Source organism: Benincasa hispida, chromosome 9, assembly GCF_009727055.1.
Source record: "Benincasa hispida cultivar B227 chromosome 9, ASM972705v1, whole genome shotgun sequence".
NCBI lineage: Eukaryota > Viridiplantae > Streptophyta > Magnoliopsida > Cucurbitales > Cucurbitaceae > Benincasa > Benincasa hispida.
Genome location: NC_052357.1, coordinates 20,026,635 through 20,033,712, shown reverse-complemented (window position 1 = coordinate 20,033,712; position 7,078 = coordinate 20,026,635). Strand labels below are relative to the sequence as shown.

At 33.9% G+C, this 7,078-nt stretch overlaps 1 long non-coding RNA gene across 3 annotated transcripts in view; it reads right to left on the bottom strand.

The window, feature by feature from the left end:
- The window catches only part of LOC120085410, an 11,766-nt gene extending 4,903 nt beyond the window's left edge, over nt 1–6,863 (bottom strand). Inside the window, exons 1-3 of one of the 3 annotated variants that reach the window (XR_005483927.1) lie at nt 6,651–6,863; nt 6,215–6,300; nt 240–394 (exon numbers count right to left, since the gene is read on the bottom strand). This is a non-coding gene — a long non-coding RNA (uncharacterized LOC120085410). Of the gene's footprint in view, nt 1–239; nt 395–6,214; nt 6,301–6,390; nt 6,512–6,650 lie in introns of those variants that run through there. The other 2 variants (XR_005483926.1, XR_005483928.1) reach the window with 2 other exon arrangements.
- Nucleotides 6,864–7,078: the final 215 nt, after the last annotated feature.

The following is a 7,078-nucleotide window of genomic DNA, read 5'->3' as shown; positions in this document are numbered from 1 at the left end:
TATATTTGAATGTTGTAGACCATTTTTAATAAACATCTCGACCCCTAAACCATACTCAACTGACATTCTATTCATTTTCATCCATGACTTATCCATGATTATAAAATATGCAACTTAATCTACAAAATAAAACAATAACAAGGAAAAATTTAAAAGCATAAAATTATGATTATAAAATATGCAACATCAACAAATTTAGAACAACTAGACTTTTAAGATAGGCATCTTATAAATATTACCTTGTCCTTGTTATTAAAGTTGTTATGAAGTCCTTTTTGTGTTGGGTGCACCTTCTCTACTTGTCAACCTTCTTAAAACACGTCCAATGCAATCTTCCTATCTTCCTTCCAAATCCCCAAGAATCAAAATTTAGCCTTACACGTCAAACTTGAACCTAACAAATGAAAAACTTCACTCAAAATCAAGTATTGAATCCAAACAAATATCACAATAAACCGTGTCCTTAGATCGTATTTTGTATGAGTCAATATCAAGGACTAAGTTCCTATCAATGAAAAGAAAAGCCAAAAAAAAAAATCTAGGGTTATTCTGAATAATAAAGTAAGAAGTTGTGTTCAGAAAATACAAGTAATATCTAACTAAAAGCAACAAATGTTTAATTCTAAATATGCAGTTGAATAAACAAACTCAAAGGCTAAAAACGTACTTCATTAACAATCCAAAGTTTGCACTCTTTAATTTCAAGCGAATTAATCATAGAGAAAACGAGATAGTGAAACCAATATCCAATTAGTTCACATATCTATTAAGCAAAAAAAAATAGGCATACCAATTAGGAGCTACATTGACTAACTGCTGCATAATACATCACCTCATTTTCCATGTTTTATGAAAAGGAAAAAGAAAAAGAAACTTTCATCTTTCTTACTTATTTGGCCCTTTCAATCTCTAGAAGCTCACACCTAATAATGACTCACAAAAACCAAACAAAGATTTAGAGTCTGCTGAATTCAAGCCTCAATATCATCAGAGTTCTCCATCATTTAGCAAAAGGAATCAAAATTATCCTACTAGTTTTGAACCATCTTATCTATAAGAACCATTAACATAATAGAATTAAGCCAATACAAACTCAAATAAATAAAACCAAGGCTTCCCAATGAGGTGGAGGAGAATCCAATTCTCAACACACCACCAGCTTGACACTGAAAAAGTTTATGGAGAGAGAGAGAGAATTGGATGTCAATTTATGGATTTGATTTGGTGGTTTGCAGAACATCCCAATAGGAAAGGATTAAACCAGAAAGTAAACTTAAAAAAAAAAAACATGAAAGGAGGGAAGAAGTACAAACAAGAAACAATTACAAGTTAGAAGTAAAAGCTTGAACATGTCTCAATGACCAGAAGGCTTAATCTATAAGTTTGGGAGATGTCATTTCCTCAAGTGGGCAAACTAAAAATGACTTCAATTATCAACCCTAACCATCCAACAATCTCACACTCTCTCTACTAAAACTATTGGGTTTTATTCAGTCAAGCATTATCACAAACAAAAATTGAGAAGTCAAATTAATGCCATTAACATAATCTATAGAAATTGTGAATTTATATAAGAAAAAGTAAATTATACATCATCTGTTGAGTAATTAACACTCCTAATAAAATTTCCCCTTCCCCTTTGGTTTTATCCTTGAAAAACTATAGCAACCAAAATCAAATGAACAAAATGTCATCAACATAATAAACTCATTTTACAAGCTAAACGATGAATTCAAAAGAAATTTGCTTACAAACATGTATATAGTTTACATTGTATCGAAATTTCCATTTGGTACTTTTATCATTTGAAATCAAAGATTATTCAGAATAACCCTGTAAATGGTTTTGTGAAAGAATGGTTTTGTGCAAGAATGTGTATGGAAAGGAAAAAAGAAATTAAACAGCAAAAATTGGGGGAATTGGAAAACTAATGAAAATCAACAAAAACATCAAAATTTCAACACTGCTCAAACTTAACTCATTCAACATTGGAGACTACGAGGTCTATAGTCCTCATTCACGTTGACGGCGTGAAAGAGATCAATATAGACGGAAGAGAAGTTGCAAATGATCAGAGGTTTAAATAATCACCTCTCACGGAAGAGAAGGAGATCGACAGACATGGACACGGCGTGAAGAAAATCGACGGACGAGCGAAGAAGGGTGAAGGACGGGTGCGAGCGAGATAGGGTTTGGGCGTAAGAGAGAAGGATGCGGTGATATAGGGTTTTATTATTTAATAAAATAAGGAAAAAAAAAGCATTACACCTTTAATGTCGGTTTCCATTTTTTTTTAACCGACATTATAAATCCAATTTTACTTTTTTCAACCGACATTAAAGCCCGAATTTCTTCTAATGAATATCTAATATAACTATTATATTAAATAAAAGAAACTCTAACATCTAAACTATATATTATAACATTTTATAACATACTTTCAATGCATGTAACATGCTTCCTACGGTGGGATTCTAAATCTACATGGCATACTGTATGTACATACAAGATTTATTTAATTATTACATACATCACAAGTATAAACAATTAAACACAAACTGATATAGTTTTAGTTTTGGCATAAACAAGTAAACAAAAGCCTAATTATTAGAAAATAGCTTCTGAACTACTTCTGGACCGCTCGAACTGCTCCAAAACGAACCAAATAGCTTGAACCGGGCCCAATTCGTCTGAATCGGACCAACCAAAAACCATTCGAGCTGAACCGGACCGAACTTCAAGAGAACCGTCGAACCGACTGCTCTCACTCCATGCTCAATATCTCGCTAAGGCTCATAGTTTAGCATTGACGACCATCATCATGTGTTTGCCTGATCGTTTAGTGTTTGCGTGATCTGTAGCAGTAATGCATGGCGCCTGATCAAGTTACACGATCGTGTAATGTCTTCCTTCTAGCGCATAGTGTCATCGTCTAGTGTCAGACAACGCTACACGATCGCTTAGTGTCTAACGTGCAGCTCCATAGTCTAGCACCAGACAAATACTACACGATCGCTTAGTGCCATTGTCTAACGCCTGAAGTTGATTGTTTAGCGCGCGCACAAAGGTAAGCGATCGTGTAGTGCTATCGCATAGCACCTCGATGCATCGCTTGGCTACCACACAAAGGTAAATAATTGTATAGTGTTATCGCATAGCTCTTCAACACATCGTTTAGCTCCCACGCGAAGCTACACAATCGTGTAGTACCATCGTATAGTAATTCAATGCATCGTTTAGTTCCCGCAGGTACACGATCGTCTAGCGCATAACACTTCAACACTCAACGCCTGAAGTTACACAATCGTCTAGCTTTTCTTCACATCGTCTAACACCTGAAGCTAAACAATCGTCTAGCACTGAACCTCAACGATGATATGAACAGAGGCTGATAAACTAGAATCTGCAACTCGGCCTTCTTCACTTGTTTCTTCAATTACAGCTTAATTTCAACTCTAATGACTCCAAATAAATTACAGACTCTTGGGAACACATATAAGTTCATCAAGCAAGAGCCAATTACAAATTTAATTAAGAAATCAAAGAGAAGTTAAAAGCCAAAACTCAAAAAACCATATCAGTGTAACAGTTTCATATAACTCATATAAAACACCCAACACACCAAAACTAAATCGAATTGAATGCTTACATGATGCTCTGATACCAATTTTTGGATCGTATCAACACGCAGCGGAAGCAACAAGGATCGATAAGCACTCTAATTCATTAATTTTGGCAAAACTAAAGCATGTTATAGCAGAAATAAATGGATATCTTTGTAAATCTTCTTCAAAGCTTGATCTCGGCTGCAAATATCTCTGAATCTTCTTGTAGACCACCTAAATATCTTCCCTATTATCCTCTTGGTACTCTAGATTGAGTTGTGAGACTCAAAATAAGCTTGAATTAAGGGAACTTGGAGAGGTACTCACAACAGCAACCCACTTGAAGAACTCCTTCAACTCGAATTTTTAGCAAAATTCTATCGGTTGCATTGCCTTAAATATACTCCAATCTCTTCAATATATTGCAAAACATCATGCAATGAGAATGGCTGCATGAGATGCAACTCATGCTTGGAGTAATTGAAGACTAAAAATGGTGGGTTATGGGTGAGCTACTTGAAGATGACAATGGAAAATCTCAATTTTCCATTTTGTGTTTTTTTTTTTTTTTTATTTCCAAATTCCAAATTTGATTTTAAAAAAACATTTGATTCAAAAATCAGATTTATTAATTTTTCAAATTAATTTTCATAAATTAATTTTCTAATAAAATTAATAAACAATTTTTAAACAATTTAATAATTCTAATTAATTTAATATTAAATATTAAATTGAATTTTACACAATTCCACCTTCATATATTTAAATCATATTAATTCTCCAATTTCGTTTAATTATAATTTGAACATTTCAAATTAACTTATCACGCTACCAAAAGCTAATCCATTTACGAGTTAGTAGGGGGATCTCGCGGACCTATAGATCATGGGCTCCAACGATTCGAGATTAATTGGCTAAACTCACTAAACTGAATTAACCCTCATTCGTTAACTAATAGGTAAATCCACTAAAGCTCATAATTGAACTTCCCTCACTGTAGATATATTATGTCCACTCGATATAACCATGATTAGTAACTTAACCCTTCACAGGTTGTTCGTAATAACGGCTGGGTCAAATCTCTGTTTTACCTCCGAAATTACCTCTTGTTCCTTAAGTCCCACTGATCCTCTAATGAACAATTGATTTTCGATCCAATCAACAAATCGAGTCCCTCTCAGGCCAATGAGAGAGTGAGGTCTCTTGTTCAAAGAATCCAGAATCAGCACTTAAAGGGAACAACCTCTCTACTAAGCCTAATCGGGTAGGAGTGAATTCCATCTTGGATGGCTATATCCCCCGTTATTCATCCGGTCTTATCCCCAAAATGGGAGGCTTATTGAGCAGTGCTGTTGGACTACTCTCACCGTTTGCAGATCAAAGGATAATCCCGAACAAACAAGAGTTCATAGTTTAGCTCAAGATTAAGGTCAAGTTACCTAGGTCATCGCTTTGAAATAGTCAGTCTAAAACAGTAAACAGCGTTATAAAGTAAGAGTGACTGATTTCGTGGTCTGATCCTTTACAAAACTCATTTGCACAGGACGCCCCCACTTCTCATGTCATAACATGTACGAATTAGGATCACTTTGTTTGTAGCATTTACAACTCTTTGTAACAACTACAGAGTAGGCCGCATCCAATAGTGTTACCCGAAAAAATAAAGCACCCAACCTTATTCATATATTATAGATCATTTTACTCGAACTGATCCAGTTTTATGTCTCCACATAAAGTTCAAATACTCATGTAATAGTCAAGGGACTTTTAGGTTTATTGGATTTCTAATAAGCAATATATTCAATAACAACTTATTGAATTTTCAGAATAAGTTCTATTGTTTACAAATCACGAGTTTTAGGTCATAAAATCCAACATAAGGAAGATCAAGTGGTGGTCTACAACCATTTACTGAGGAGAATCAAGTTGGATTTTGAGGATTGAAGAAGTTCTTCAGAAGTAAACTCTCAAAACCCTCTTTCATTTTATGAACATACTTACTTTGATGCTAAAATTGATAAATTAAAGTTCTTAATGATCCTGATTTTTTCCGATGATTGCATGCTAACTCCATCACTTAATGGTGTCTACTAGATTGGATTTTTTTTACCAACTAGCTTAGTTAGTCGTTATATGACTAATTCAAGCAAACGGCATAGGAAGGCTATGAAATGGATACTTAGATATCTAAAGTATCCTAAGAGCTCAAGACTAATCTATAAAAAGAATGACCCATCTAATGAAAAAGTCTATGGATATGTGGATTCTAATTTTACAAGGGACCTAGATAAAAGGAGGTATATATTGGGTTATGTGTTTCTATTGGGCAATAACCTACTAAGTTGAAAAGAAAATCTTCAGCCAGTTGTAGCATTATCAACAATTGAAGTTGAATTCGTTGCTTTAGCTGAGGCGGTAATGGTTGAAAGGGTTATTAAATGATTTTTGTATTCAACAAGTAAAAATCAGAATATTTTGTGACGATTTAAGTACAATATACCTATCTAAGAACCATCAGTTTCACAACAAGACAAAGCACATAGACATTAAGTATCATTTTATCAGAGAAGAGATTGAAAAGGGAAAATCGAAGTTGTCAAGATACATACCTCAAACAATGCTTCCAACAAGCTGACCAAATTGGTTACTCAACAAAAGTTCATATGTTGCCTTGATGTAATTGGTTTCCAAATACCTGAAAATGGGTAGAAAATCATATCAGTAAGGGGGATCGTTTGTTACTTACAAAGGTGGAGATTGAAAAGAAGATTAAAAACAGATTAACCATATCTCTATTGTAAGCACCAAGCTCTTTTTACAATTGTTGTCATCTCTTTTTAGATTTTTGCATATAAAAAGAAATTGTGAGTGAGATTGAGTGGTGTGAGTTCATTTTGTAAATATCTACAAGAATTGAAAGCAATAAAGAACCTAACCCCCTCCCCTCCCCCTTTTGCACAATAAAGAATCTAATCCCCTTCCCTCCCTTTTTGCACAGCGGAGGTAAGCAATTTTGTCGAACCACTTAAGTTTGTGTGTTCTTACTTTCTTTGAATCTTCTTCTCTTCTTCACCTTCTTTGTCTTCTTCTTCATCAAATTTCTTCTATCGTCAGCGTCTTCAAACCTTCAAAGAACAGAAACACAAAAAACAGAAGAAAGAATTTTGTTAAACTTTCAGTTTGCATGCTAATTGAAGTCTGAGAATAATCAAAAGGATTAATTGCTCTGAAATGGATAAAACATGTGTGGCATGCAGTGTGCAACATGGAAGTTTAATTGTCATAGAAATTCATTCTTTGGGCTGGGCTTTTGAATTAATTAGGCCCAATCAAAAACTTTTAAAAAAAAAATTGACTAAAAAATCAATTATTATACTGATAAAGATACAAATCATGATAAGAAATAGGGAGAAAATAAGCTTAACTTTCAAAAAAAAAAAAAAAAACAAAATTACCAAACGGAACCTTAATTG